The sequence below is a fragment of the Hemitrygon akajei genome, chromosome 23 (assembly GCF_048418815.1).
Source record: "Hemitrygon akajei chromosome 23, sHemAka1.3, whole genome shotgun sequence".
NCBI lineage: Eukaryota > Metazoa > Chordata > Chondrichthyes > Myliobatiformes > Dasyatidae > Hemitrygon > Hemitrygon akajei.
The window spans coordinates 48,131,287-48,146,154 of NC_133146.1; the positions used below are offsets into that span (position 1 = coordinate 48,131,287).

The 14,868-nt window shown below is 39.3% G+C and overlaps 1 protein-coding gene across 4 annotated transcripts in view; it reads right to left on the reverse strand.

The window, feature by feature from the left end:
• ptprea (protein tyrosine phosphatase receptor type Ea) overlaps positions 1-14,868 on the reverse strand; it is a 293,967-nt gene that overhangs the window by 208,661 nt on the left and 70,438 nt on the right. For all 4 annotated transcript variants that reach the window (XM_073027577.1, XM_073027574.1, XM_073027576.1 and 1 more), the window contains exon 2: positions 6,886-6,955. The gene's annotated coding sequence lies outside the window, so the exon portion shown is untranslated. The remainder of the gene's footprint in view (positions 1-6,885; positions 6,956-14,868) is intronic.

Consider the following 14,868-nt stretch of genomic DNA (forward strand, 5'->3'; position numbering starts at 1 on the left):
TTTTTGTCTTCTGCATTAGTATGTCAGCAGAAAAGAGCAAATTTTAGATTTTCAAACAGTCATTTTCCAAAAATTTAAATATGACGGATATTTAAATTCGTATTTCATTGAAGAAATTAACTTATCAAATAATAGACCAGGTTTCAAATAAAACATTGTAGGTATAAAGCCTAGTGTATGATTAAACAAAGGTAACAAACAGAATGCCAGTGATCAATGATACACTGAGTTGAATGAACCAAATGGTAGTGTCTTGGTTAGCACAACGTTTTATAGTTCCCGCAATTCCCGCTGCTGTCTGTAAGGAGTTTGTATGTGTGTGGGGTTTCTCCAGCTGCCCCAGTTTTCTCCCAGAGCTGATAGATGTACTGATTAGGAGGTTATTTGGTCATTGTAAATTGACCTGTGATTAGGCTAGGGTTAATTCGGGGGTTGCTGCATGATGTGGCATGAAGGGCCAGAACGACCTATTCTGCATTGTAAATTCTGAAACAGAAGGGATTTTGTCCTATGTGTTAGTGCTGGTCAACAGAGAGCTTTCCCCGTTAATCTGAGTTTCCAGCATAGTCTGAAGCCCTCCACACATCTAATACCTGATGTGATGAGGATTTCTACACTCCTTCACACAGCAAGTTTCAGACCCCAGATACACACTGAGTAAAACAATATACCCATCCCTTTCCAATCCCTCTACTAATTCCATCAAATGTACAGTGCCTATAAAAGATATTCACCACCCCTTGGTGTTTTTCATATTTTATTGCTTTACAACATTGTATCACAGTGGTTTCAATTTGGCTTTTTTTGGCACTGATCAACAGAAAAAGACTCTTTGTGTCAAAGTGAAAACAGATCTCTACAAAGTGATCTAAATTAATTACAAATATAAACCGCAAAATAATTGACTGCATAAGTATTCACCTCATTTAGTATAACACACCAAATCATCACTGGTGCTGTCAATTGGTTTTCAAAGTCACATAATTAGTTAAATGGGGATCATCTGTGTTCAGTCAAGGTGTTTCAATTGATTGTGGTAAAAATACCCCTGTATCTGGAAAGTCCAACTGCGGGTGAATCAGTATCCTGGCAAAAACTATACTGCGACGACAAAATTGAACACTCCAAACAACTCTGGGAGAAGGTTATTGAAAAGTGAAAGTCAGGAGATGGATACAAAAAAAATTTCCAAGTCATTAAATATCTCTTGGAGTACAGTTAAGTCAATCATCAAGAAATGGAAAGAATAAGACATAGCTGTGTATCTGCCTAGAGCAGCCTGTCTTCAAAAACTGAAAAAGGGACTAGTGAGGGAGGTTACCAGGAGATCGATGACGACTTTGGACGAGCTACAGGCTTCAGTGGCTCAGATGGGAGAGACTGTGCATATAACAATTGTTGCCCAGGTGCTTCACCAGTCGTAGCTTTATGGGAGAGTGGCTATTATTCACATTGTCAGACATTATCATAAATATATTAAATATATAAGCTATTCTTTGAATAATTAAGGACTTATTCAGTGAAGTAATCACAAGACTTGGAAAGTAAGAACCAATGATCACCTGAATGAAATTAAATACTTCAGACTTGGAATGAGAGTGCAAATTTTGCAACCTCAGGAGAAGTTACAGTAGTAAATACAACAGGGTTGTGTTGAAACAATGCTGCTGCTACATTGGGAAAATGACAAATGTTTATACAGTCAAGTGGCAGAGCAAAGAGCCTACCACAATGGACAAAAATGTTTGCAGGAGAAATTGGCATGAATAGGAGCATGTTGCAAACAGCTCAGGGAGCAGAGGTGCAATCAATTTGCCGAAACAAAAAACAGGTTTTTCAGAAAATATGGAAGACCAATGAAAAGATAGAATATCTGATAGCTGTATAGATGATGTTTACTATAGCTGAGACAGCTTTACATGGGGGGGGGGGGGGAGAGGGAGTCAACAATCTCTAAATAAATGCCATTCAAGACAGCAATGAGTCTCCTAAGAAATAGCTTCTGCAGAGAACTTTAAAAAATCAAAAGGGAAAAGAGAGACATGAACTGCCCTTGGCAGGTAAGATTAAGAAGAATCCAAAGGTATTCTTTAAGTGCATCAGGAGCTAAAGGGTAGAGAGGGAAGGAAAGTGTTTTCTTAGTGACCACAGTGAGTATCTATGCATGGAGTTAGGGGATGTGCACAAGGTCCAAAATGAAAACTGCTCCTCACCTAGAAGAAGGACGTGTAAAATAGTGATCTCAGAGAAGGTTACATGAGTAATCAGTATTAACCAGGGAGTTTTAGATATCTTGCAATGCACAAGAGTGAGTAAATCCCAGGGATCGGTTAAAATTTATCCAAGGATACCATTGGAAGCATGAAAAAAGACAACGGGGGCTCTGATGGAGATTTTTTTTTAATCACCATTAGCCACTGGTGAGACACTGGAATATAGCAAATGTTGTTCCTCCATTTACGAAGAGCAGCAGGGCTAAGCTCAGTTGCAACGCTCAGTTTAACCCGAGCCAAATCACAGGACATAAACAGCATATACATACCAATATGTCTTTGGACTATGGGAGGAAACCCACACGGTTAAGGGGAGAACATACAAACTGCTTACAGAGAGCGGTAGGAAGTGAACCCAGGTTGCTGGTACTGTACAGTGTTGTGTTAACTGCAGCCAGCATTTAAACACCTGAACTTTTCAGGGTGTAGGATCACTTTTCTTAAGGGGGCCCTTTATAATATTTTCGACACCAGGCTCAATCTTATCATCAGCTACCTAAACTGGATAGCCATATCTATGTCAATGTGTCTGCAAGCAGTTCCGGTATCTAGCTAATTACTGAATGCAAAAGGATGAGAACTTTAGAAAGTCTTTAGCCTCCCCTTAATCTTATCTTCCAAAGACTTTTGGAATGGCTGATGCTGATTGGGGATAGCCAGCATGGTTTTGTGTGCTGTTTGTAATATATATTAATGATTTGGATGTGAATTGAGGAAATATAATTAGTAAATTTGTGGATGACATGAAAATGGGGGATGTTATCTAATGAGGGGAAAATGGGATCAGTATAGATTAGCAAAATAATGTTCATGGATATAGTCAGCCCATTATGCTGTAGGGGTCTATGAGTCCTTCTTTAAAGGAGGCTGGAAATCTTCAGAATTCTCCATAAAATGAGTTCCAGAGACTTGGCCAGAGCACACACAACATAGAGATTAACAGATTAACAAATATACAAACTGGTAACTTTCAGATCATACACCCATTAATCTGTGGAAATCAAAGCTGCTGATGATCATTGAGACTTTTGCCATCTGAAGCCATGAGGTGTGATTGACTCATTCCACACTCATCCTGTTCTTTTCTCCACATAGGGCACTTCCTAATTAACTGCCCTTCTTGGAAGCAGCTGCCACCAAATTGGGTTTTAACAGTCATTAAAGGGACAAAAGCACAAAGATGATTTCTTAAAATAAAGATGTAACTGTTTTCTGGTATTTCAATTTGCCCTTTGCAGTTAATACACCAACCATTTAGCTCAGCAGAAATGCCTGGTCCAATTTCTATTAAGAGTATTTAAGAAATATAAATAAACAACACCACAACAGGAAGCTACAGAAGCAAATCCTTGCACTTTCTAAAATAAACTTCTGAAACAGTTTATCCCACAGTAAATTAAACATATTTTTGCTACACATATATGCTATTTGACTTCCGTCAATCGCCAAATTGCCAATTGGCTTTACACGACCTCTTACAATGAAATTATAAACAAGAGCTAAGAAATGTTTGTTTCTCTTCAATTCTGTATCACAGTTGCTGTTAATATCAAATAAAGGACACAATAAGTTGAAAGTGCTACAAAAGGAAAATGAAGCTCTCGAATATTTCTATGTCAAATGTGTGTTTATAATCATTTTGAGAACGCAAGGACGAAAATCACAAACATGAGCCTTGAATAACAGAGCCACGTGATTGCAGAAGAGAGTAAAACAATTCTCATGGCCTTCCACCAGAAATGGAAAAATAAACTAAAGCAATGCCTTTGGTTGGGTGAGTGGAGGAATGGTTTAATGACAAGGGGGCACAATTGTTCACAGTGAAAGTAAGTGATGAAAGTACATGTGGAATAATTATTTTAAATTACTGAAAGAATTTGAAGGGAGCACTGAAAAACAAATATATGACAATGTAAAATAACAAAATTGCCATTTAATCATCAAGATTGCAAAAGTGACAAATTTTATATCCTTCACTTTTTTCTCCATTGCACGATTCAAGTTTTGTAAATACCAACAGGATCAAACTGTACTATATCTTATCTGAAGGGGAAACAGCAACTACTTGTTTTGTGAGAACCCATGTAAATGCCATTTTCCCTGGAGAAACCAACAGACAAGCAGTTTTCTCCATGAAGAAACAGATATTCAATTATCTCCAGTTAGAGTACACAAAGGGTTGAACTTAACTTCTACCTATACAAACTATCAACTCTAAAATTGGCTGGTATACACATTACAGGACGAGACTGAGAAAGCATACTGTAACTTATGTTGGTGAATGATGTGTCACGCAGAATATTACAAGCAGTTGGAGATGTTTAATGCCAAAATGAATTTATCTATGTCTGAAATTTCAGTGTAAATACCAAACAACACATTTCACTTCAGTGAGAAACCAGAGGGTGAATTTAGTATGTCTTTATGAACAACACACCTCTTTAGTGTTTCTCTTATTGAGTTCCTGGGAATCAGAAGAAAAACATAATTTTTATCAAGCTCCCAGTTATCAAGCTACTTGTAAAACGATGATAACTAGAATACAACAGAACCAGCTGTGTGGAGGATTTTTTTTCTTATTAATTTTTCAAGATCTGGACATCTGTGGCAAAATTGCCCTCCTCAATTGTTCTTGATCTGTGTGGCTTATTCATCTATTTCAGAGAGGATTCTTTATTTAACGTTGGAAAATCTAGAGTTAAATAGGTCACCGAAGGATCACTCCCCTGAAGGGCATGAATAAACCAGATTGTTTTTTAACAGCCACAGTCATCTGTATGCATATTTTTGTAACTTCCATACTACTTGTATTCAACAGTTGTCCTGGTGAGGTTGGAATTCAGATCGCTGGATGGTTAGCCCAGGTCTCTCATCTAGTTGCCACACCACCACACACCACCGACAGCATTTAAGAAACTAAACTTCGGAGAGTCTAGCATCACTTTCGTTAAGGGGCCCTTTAATAATACAATATTTTGTACAGCAGGCTCAATCTTACCATTAGCTACCCAAAACAGGTAGCAGTATCTATGTCAGTGAGTCTGCAAGCAATTCTGCTTATGGATGCTTTTAAGCAAAATTTCTGACTTTATTTTGAAATGATATAATCATCTCATCCAATCATTCATTGTAAGGTATGCTTTTATATTAGACAGTTTACAAGCAAGCAGCAAGCAACATCAAATTTTGGGTGGTCAACAGTGGCATGAATCTACCTTTCATTACTTGGGCACCTGACTTAGAATGAAATGCATCACAGCAATTTCAGATGTGAAATTTTAAAAGAGCCAGCGCACACACCGGAGCATTATTAATTGGCACTTGGGTGTACCAGTTGGTAAAAGAAAACAGAAAATGCTAGAAATATTCAACAGGTTATAGAGACAGAAACATGGCCTGATTCAACCTGAACATTGACTCTGTTTCCCTTTCCACAGATGCTCCTTGAGCTACCAAGTATGTCCAGCATTTTCTGAGTTTATTTCAGTTTGGCAGTACCTAGTATTTTTTTTTGTGTTTTTCCCATTCAGAACACAGGTGGGGTAAGGTTGGGGACAATCGTGTAACTGCTGTTTCACAATGGACCAATCTTAAAAAATAAAAGAAAAATATTCCTGCTAGGTGAACTCAGAAATTTAAGGTGTATCTGTGAGATGAAAGGATTTGTTGATGTTTCAGATCCTCAACCAGGGCTGTGACCTGAAATGTATAGATTCAAAATTCAAGATTTTTAATGTCATTTCCAGTGCACAAATGCAAAGGAGAACAAAATAATTGTTACTCTGGATCTGATGTAACACAAAATAACACAATAAGATAAGGAACACAATAATAAAAAAGATAAAAAGCACAATAAATATAAATACGTAAGATAGTTTATATACATAGGTTGATTTTATGTACATAAAATACATTGGGTACAGGAGTACATAACGTGACTCTGGCAGGAAATTATAAAGTTGTGGTGGTGGGGGGTTTTGGTGGGGTAATTTAGTGGGTGCAGGTGTTGAGCAGCCTTACTGCTCGGGGAAAGTAACTGTTTTTGAATCTGGTGGTCCTGACATGGATGTTAATTAGCTTCCTCCCTGCTGGGAGTGGGACAAACTGTCCATGAGTAGGGGTGGGGGGGGGGGGGTGTCATCCTTCATGATGTTGCTGGCATTTTTATGGCACTTTTCTATATATACATCCTTGATGGCAGGTAGACTGGTGCTGGTAATGCCCTGGGTAGTTTGACTACCCATTGTAGAGCCATCCTGTCTGCTGCAGTGCAGTCCCCAGACCTTGCAGTGATGCAGTGTGTTAGGATGCTCTCTGCTCTCTGCTGCATATCTGTAGAATGGTCAGCCTCTTCAGAAACTAGAGTCATTGGTGAGTTATCTTGATTGTCTAGGATGTGTTCTCGGATCATGAGAGGTTATGTGTGATGTACACTCCCAAGAGTTGGAAATTGCTCACTATTGCCACCAATCTAAAGAGGGATGCGAATGGTGTGAATTCTGAAGTCGATAACCATTCACCCTTGTCCGGACCTTTCAGATATTAAAGTTAATCCCAAGTAAAATTTACCACAAGTGCCTGAATATGAAAAAAAAACATTAAATTCACTCACCTTATCTATTTCCATCATTCTTTCTCATGCTTGTTTCCTTTTTCCATTGATATCAGACGTCTTCACTAATCTGTGAGGAGAAATGTTTGTAATATTACATTTTTAATCACATCAAGACAAAGGAGTTGCAATAGAAAACAATCACAATGTATATTATTTATATAGATTAGCAACAGAGCTGATCCAGAGCCAGAAAATTATGTAAAGTCACTCAGTCACTGTCCTTTGTTGAACTGGCCAGTGGTGTAGTGGCATCTGCACCAGATATCAAGGCGAGTGGTCCTGGGTTTGAATCTAGCTGGCTCCTTGCACACTTCCCATCCATGCTGGGTCAAGCATCGAGCTAGCAACTTGGCCTCATAAAAAATAGACAAAAGTGCTAAAGGAACAACAAGTGTGCCACCCGCCGTGCCACAAGGCATGGAGAGGAATAACAATATCTGTCCTTTGTAACATTACCAAACTGACTCTGACGTTCAATTTAATAGAGCAAATGCAAAATTCACAAAACATTGTACAAACAAGATACACAAAGTGATTTAAACTATTCTGCCTCTTCACCCCTCCACTTAAAATGAAGTACAGTAATGAAGAAGAGAAGCTTGCTGGAAACATAGAAACATAGAAAACCTCCAGCACAATACAGGCCCTTCAGCCTACAAAGCTGTGTCGAACATGTCCTTACCTTAGAACTACCTAGGCTTACCTGTAGCCCTCTATTTTTCTAAGCTTTGTACCTATCCAGGAGTCTCTTAAATTACCCTATTGTATCCGCCTCCACCACCATCGCCAGCAGCCCATTCCTCTCACTCACCACATTTTGCATAGAAAATATACCCCTGACATCTCCTCTGTACCTACTTCCAAGCACCTTAAAACTATGCCCTCTCGTGCTAGCCATTTCAGCCCTGGGAAAAAGTCTCTGACTATGCACATGGTCAATGTCTCTCATCATCTTGCTTCATGAACAGTGTTGTTCCATTACAATCAACCCTATCTGAAGCCCACATCACCTTGCGGAAAAACCGGCTCACCGGTCTCAAACAACCCCCAACGACGGAAATTCCACCGGATGAAAGCCTTCCCCCAGGAGCTAATTGCAACTGGGTAACCTGGAAGTGCCTTAACAGACTTAGGACTGGTGTAGGCCATTCAAAGGTGTCACTAAGCAAATGGGGATATACAACCAACCTGACAACTTGTGAATGTGGAACTGAGCCAGAAACTATGCAACATCTCCTGCATTGCCCATCGCTAGAGGAACCCTGTACTGTTGCAGATCCTGCTGAATTCAACAACAAGGTGCAAAAATGTGTCCAGTTCTGGCTGGTCCATGTATAGATTGACGTGGACATGATAAGAAGAAGAAGAGATTATCTTGTACACCTCTATTACAAGTCTCATCCTCCTCGCTCCAAGGAGAAAAGGCCAAGTTCACTCAAACTATTCTCATACAGCATGCTCCCCAATCCAGGCAACATTCTTGTAAATCTCCTCTGCACCCTTTTTATGGACTTTGAGAAAATTGGAGAGCTCTCACAAGATGTGCCCAAACCTTATGACCATATCATGATTGTCTTGACATCTGCTCTTCCTTTACTATGGTGGAACACTTTAGAATGTTATGTTAACAATATGGAACTTGTTGCCATAGAAACATATTTACCCAGAGAAACACTCCAATACTTTGCATATTTTGGTTGAGTTTATATCATTGACCTAACATAAAGTTTTTCTGTAATGTTCCTGGTTCCTGGACTGTTTCAAGGACTCTGTGGTTTGATGTTTCATATTCTGTGTGTTTTTTTTCCCCCAATTTTTTTTTTGCCATTTACATGATTTGTTCTTTTTTTCTGTTGGGTGTTTGATATTTTCTTTGAATGGGTTCCATAGTGTTTCTTTGTTTCATACCTGTCTGTGAGAATACTGCATACATACTTTGACTATAAATGTATTTTGAATCTTTTCTGCATAAATGAAACCTGCACAGCTAACATTGTGGAACAGTGAATACTGTTAAAGAATTCAAGTACATAAGCTGAAGTCAGAAATCGTTACTGTGGATCTGAATATTCCGTGGTGTGTGCAGGAGGCATTTAATAGGTCTGCACCACTATCATTAATCTGTATGGGTAAACTGAGAATTATGATTCCATCTGTTACCACAAGACAAGCAGCCATGGGTTCTATCATCCCCAGAAGAGGTATCGATCCTTCAACATTCTTGTTTGGTTATTGCAATCAAAGATGGCAGGTTCCCTTCAGCACCTAAATTGTGGAATTAGTATTTCTAGATGGTTTGCAAATGGTCTGATAATCAATGATAAAGAGAATTGTGGTATAGGACTACTTCAAATATTCACACAGCTGAAAGTGCTAAACCAGATGAATTGTTAATTTTCACAGGGCAACTAAGTGCAGTGGATATCTGTTAAATGGGTTATAGTGTTGAAAAGAACCTAACTTTGGAGCGGGAGAAAGAAACCGTAGTTCAAATGTGAATTGTGGTATTCCTTAGTTTGCCAAGATGCTGAGGAGTTCAGGCAGGCAAAAGCAGATGACATCCTGGCTAAATATTAGAACATGGATGAAGAGGGTGGTGAATCTATTGCCACAGATGGCAGAGGAATCCAAGTCACTGGGTAATTTACAGCAGAGGTTGACAGGTTCTTGATTAGTAAGGGCATCAACGGTTACAGGGAGAAGGCGGAAGATTGGTGTTGAGATGAAAAATAAATCAGTCACGATTGAATGCCAGAGCAGACCCAATGACCCAAATGATCTGACTCTGCTCTTGTGTCTTATGGTCAAATGGTCTTATATGGAGTAAATTATAAAAGAAAAATAATCCTGGCGTGTATCCACGACCTTCTCTACCGTAATCATTATTATCTACCGAAAGCAGACAGAAAAAATTATAATAATTATACAGTCTCCCTGATATCTGCTAACTGAAAAAATTATAACAAGGACACTCTTTAAATGGCCATTCCTGAGGCCAAAGACCTCCTCCCTGAGTCACAGTGAAAACTGTACCCATGTCAAGACACAATGGACATGGTTTTCCTCACATGGTAAATCCAGAGAAAGGGCAAGGAGCAGCATCGAACATTTTACAAGCTTCCAACAAGCTACACAAAAAGTCTTCTGCACCATCAGCTGAGAGGGATTATGGAGGATCTTTCTCAAATTTGGTTGCATTTAGAAATTTAATACTATATTATGTTTATCACATAATAATATGCAAGCCAGGATCATAAACAATGATACCATCACTGATCCAACCCCAGTGCAGGCTGGAGACAAGCCTCCAGCCTGCACTGAGGTTGGGTCAGTGATGGTATCATTGTTTATGATGCTAGCTTGCACACATATCTTCTAAAATCTTCCTCAGAATAACCCAGCACCTCTATTGCAGAAAGCTCCCCTCCAAAATGAAGATAAATAACTCTGCAGAATGAGAGAGAAAACTGTTTAATCTACATCACTTCCACTCCAGAACCACGATCATCCCAGTTTCACTGATCAAATACACACACAATATTTTTGTGTGGGCACACTTTCAAGCACTAACAAAGCGCAGGCAGTATGTGGTATATTCATTTCAAAGAATGTATTGATAAAAGTCTTCACAAGGTGGACAACAAAAGAAGAACTTCAAGTCTTAGGCCACTAATGAATACATGTCATATCACTAATGGTGATAGCTATTTTCCCTTTATTATTGGATTTTCAATTTCAATTTTCATTATTGAACTTTTCATTCTGGTGAAGAAATGTCATACTGAGCTGCAGATGGAGTATATTGACTTGTCATTTTCTTCTAATTGTACCAACAATGGGAGCAACATTTATTTCAGGAATAGACAAGGCATTTGTTCAGTGGTATCTTAGGATAAAGATAAAATCTACAATTAAGGATAGGGTAGATTAATTCTTTTAATTTAGTTGAGTGCATAATGCATGATATTTTTCTTGCACCGTCAGTGAATGGCCACTTAAGCAAGAGGCCAGATCTTCTTTGCCTATTCAGCAAAACAGCCAGGGATGAAAACAAGTAAACTACAGGTGCTGGGATCTGAAACAACCCCAGACATGCTGGGAAGAATTTGGTCAGTTAATCAGAATCTGCGGAAAGAGAAACCAATCAAAGTTCTCGATCAGCAATCCTTCCTCAAATCTGGAGGTGGGGTGGGGGACTTACAGTTTACAAAGCTGAGCCTGGTGAGAGGAGTGAGATGCAAGACAAGTGATGATATGGATCAGAGAAGAAAGTAAGCAAATTAACAAAACTTTCCTTAATATTAGTGTTTGACTGTAATTAAAATATTGAACATAGATGTACTAACTGAATAGTCTTCAGAACACTTTGCCTACATTATATTGGTTGCTATTACAGACCAGATACAAGCAATGATAATAGCAGTTCTATACCACATGAACTAAAGGATTTAAAAAAAAATAGAAACAATTTACCACTAATGAGTTATCACATCTTAAAACATTGTTTTTTACTTTAAGGTTATTTTCTGATAGATGCCCACTCTTTGCAGTGAAGTTCACCAAGTCACTCTCTGCTCCATCATGCTCATACAAATGTTGTACAACTTTACTGAAGTAAATAGCAAGAGATTCAAAACAAAATCTCATCAGTAATGAAAAAAGCTGTTTATGCTCTTATTTTATTAAAATGGCATCATTCTTGCTTTTCATCTACATTTTAGAATAGCTTATCCATACACCATGAAATAGAGATTTTACCAAGGCTGTGGTTTTCATTACATCTATTCTCTGCATTAACACTTTTAACCCAGGATAACTGCATTCACTCATCTCACAAGGGATGAATGTTCAGTTAGCATCCTTACTCCAACACACCAGTTTTAAAAACTATCATTAGAAATGCAAAAACAGTTCTTGTGAAGAATTTCAGTGTTGTGAAAGGGATGGTTGAGCAGAGGCAAACTGATGCAGTCAGGGATCAGTCCAAATAACACTCAATAGACTGTACAAGGTCAAAACTTATCAAAGTTCTTTACTAAAAGTATTAAGAAATGCAGTTTTTGAACATTCTTAGCATGTTTAGAGCTGCATGTATGGAGCACAAAGTGATTTGAATGCCTTATTAGCCCATGGGGCTTGGTAAACCAGAATCAAGTTACATAGGTTATTCGAGATTCGACTTAACACAGGGCTCAGGAACTACTGGGAAATTGGTGAGCTCAGAGAGAAACACCACAAACAAAGTACTGAACCCAGGATGTGACTCTGTGGTCAATGGGCATTCAGTGGAGAATTGCAGGCTAGGAAACTTGCTATTTTTAATCTATGCTACACTAACTAACTCCAGTTATTCACCACCATGACTGACTCACAGTTAACTCAGTCACAAGGTAGCTAGCCACCAATCTTGTCAGCAATGGCAATATCCTGAAGCCAAATTAAAAATGGCCACGCAGTGCATTTCTTTTTGTAAAATATCATTGACTATTTGACGCTGCTTGACATTCCTTTGCCCTTTGCAGCCTTTCCAATCCCAGCCCACCACACCCCCCCCAACTCTCTGTAACATAAACAGACCTGTATTATTGCATTTCAAATTCCAATGCAAGTTAAAAGAGTCAAGGTCATGAAGAAAGAGCAATACAGCACAGAAATAAGTACTTTGGCCCAGCTCATTTATGCAGACAATGATGTTCAACTGTGCTAATTTTATTTGCCTGCATTTGGACCATACCTTCTCCCCCTCCCCTTCCGTATCCAAGTATTTGCCCAAATGCCTTTTAAACATTGTAATTACACAGAAACATGGAAAATAGGTGCAGGAGTAGGCCATTCGGCACTTCGAGCCTGCACCGCCATTAAGTATGATAATGGCTGATCATCCAACTCAGAACCCTGTACCTGCTTTCTCTCCATACCCCCTGATCCCTTTAGCCACAAGGGCTATATCTAACTTCCTCTTAAATATAGCCAATGAACTGGCCTCAACTGTTTCCTGTGGCAGAGAATTCGACAGATTCACCACTCTCTGTGTGAAGAAGTTTTTCCTCATCTCGGTCCTAAAAGGCTTCCCCTTTATCCTTAAACTGTGACCCCTCATTCTGGACTTCCCCAACATCGGAAACAATCTTCCTGCATCCAGCCTGTCCAATCCCTTTAGAATTTTATAAGTTTCAATAAGATCCCCCCTCAATCTTCTAAATTCTAGTGAGTATAAGCCTAGTCGATCCAGTCTTTCTTCATATGAAAGTCCTGCCATTTCAGGAATCAATCTGGTGAACCTTCTCTGTACTCCCTCCATGGCAAGAATGTCTTTCCTCAGATTAGGGGACCAAAACTGCACACGATATTCTAGGTGCGGTCTCACCAAGGCCTTGTACAACTGCAGTAGAACCTCCCTGCTCCTGTACTCAAATCCTTTTGCTATGAATGCCAACATACCATTTGCCTTTTTCACCGCCTGCTGTACCTGCATGCCCACCTTCAATGACTGGTGTACAATGACACCCAGGTCTCGTTGCATCTCAGTTTTTCCTAATTGGCCACCGTTCAGATAATAATCTGTTTTCCTGTTCTTGCAACCAAAGTGGATAACCTCACATTTATCCACATTAAATTGCACCTGCCATGAATTTGCCCACTCACCTAACCTATCCAAGTCACCCTGCATCCTCTTAGCATCCTCCTCACAGCTAACACTGCCGCCCAGCTTCGTGTCATCCGCAAACTTGGAGATGCTGCATTTAATTCCCTCGTCTGAATCATTAATATATATTGTAAACAACTGGGGTCCCAGCACTGAGCCTTGCGGTACCCCACTTGTCACTGCCTGCCATTCTGAAAAGGTCCCATTTACTCCCATTCTTTGCTTCCTGTCTGCCAACCAATTCTCTATCCACATCAATACCATACCCCCAATACTGTGTGCTTTAAGTTTGCACACTAATCTCCTGTGTGGGTCCTTGTCAAAAGCCTTTTGAAAATCTAAATATACCACATCCACTGGCTCTCCCCTATCCACTCTACTAGTTACATCTTCAAAAAATTCTATAAGATTCGTCAGACATGATTTTCCTTTCACAAATCCATGCTGACTTTGTCCGATGATTTCACCTCTTTCCAAATGTGCTGTTATCACATCTTTGATAACCGACTCTAGCATTTTCCCCACCACTGATGTCAGACTAACCGGTCTATAATTCCCTGGTTTCTCTCTCCCTCCTTTTTTAAAAAGTGGGGTTACATTAGCCACCCTCCAATCCTCAGGAACTAATCCAGAATCTAAGGAGTTTTGAAAAATTATTACTAATGCATCCACTATTTCTTGGGCTGCTTCCTTAAGCACTCTGGGATGCAGACCATCAGGCCCTGGGGATTTACCTGCCTTTAATCCCTTCAATTTACCTAACACCACTTCCCTACTAACATGTATTACCCTCAGTTCCGCCATCTCACTAGACCCTCGGTCCCTTACTATTTCCGGAAGATTATTTATGTCCTCCTTAGTGAAGACAGAATCAAAGTAGTTATTCAATTGGTCTGCCATGTCTTTGTTCCCTATGATCAATTCACCTGTTTCTGACTGTAACGGACCTACATTTGTCTTGACCAATCTTTTTCTTTTCACCTATCTATAAAAGCTTTTACAGTCAGTTTTTATGTTCCCTGCCAGCTTTCTCTCATAATCTTTTTTCCCTTTCCTAATTAAGTCCTTTGTCCTCCTCTGCTGGTCTCTGAATTTCTCCCAGTCCTCAGGTGTGCCGCTTTTTTTTGCTAATTTATATGTTTCTTCTTTGGACGATACTGTCCCTAATTTCCCTTGTCAGCCACGGGTGCACTACCTTCCCTGGTTTATTGTTTTGCCAAACTGGGATGAACAATTGTTGTAGTTCATCCATGCAATCTTTAAATGCTTGCCATTGCATATCCACCGTCAACCCTTTAAATATCATTTGCCAGTCTATTTTAGCTAATTCACAT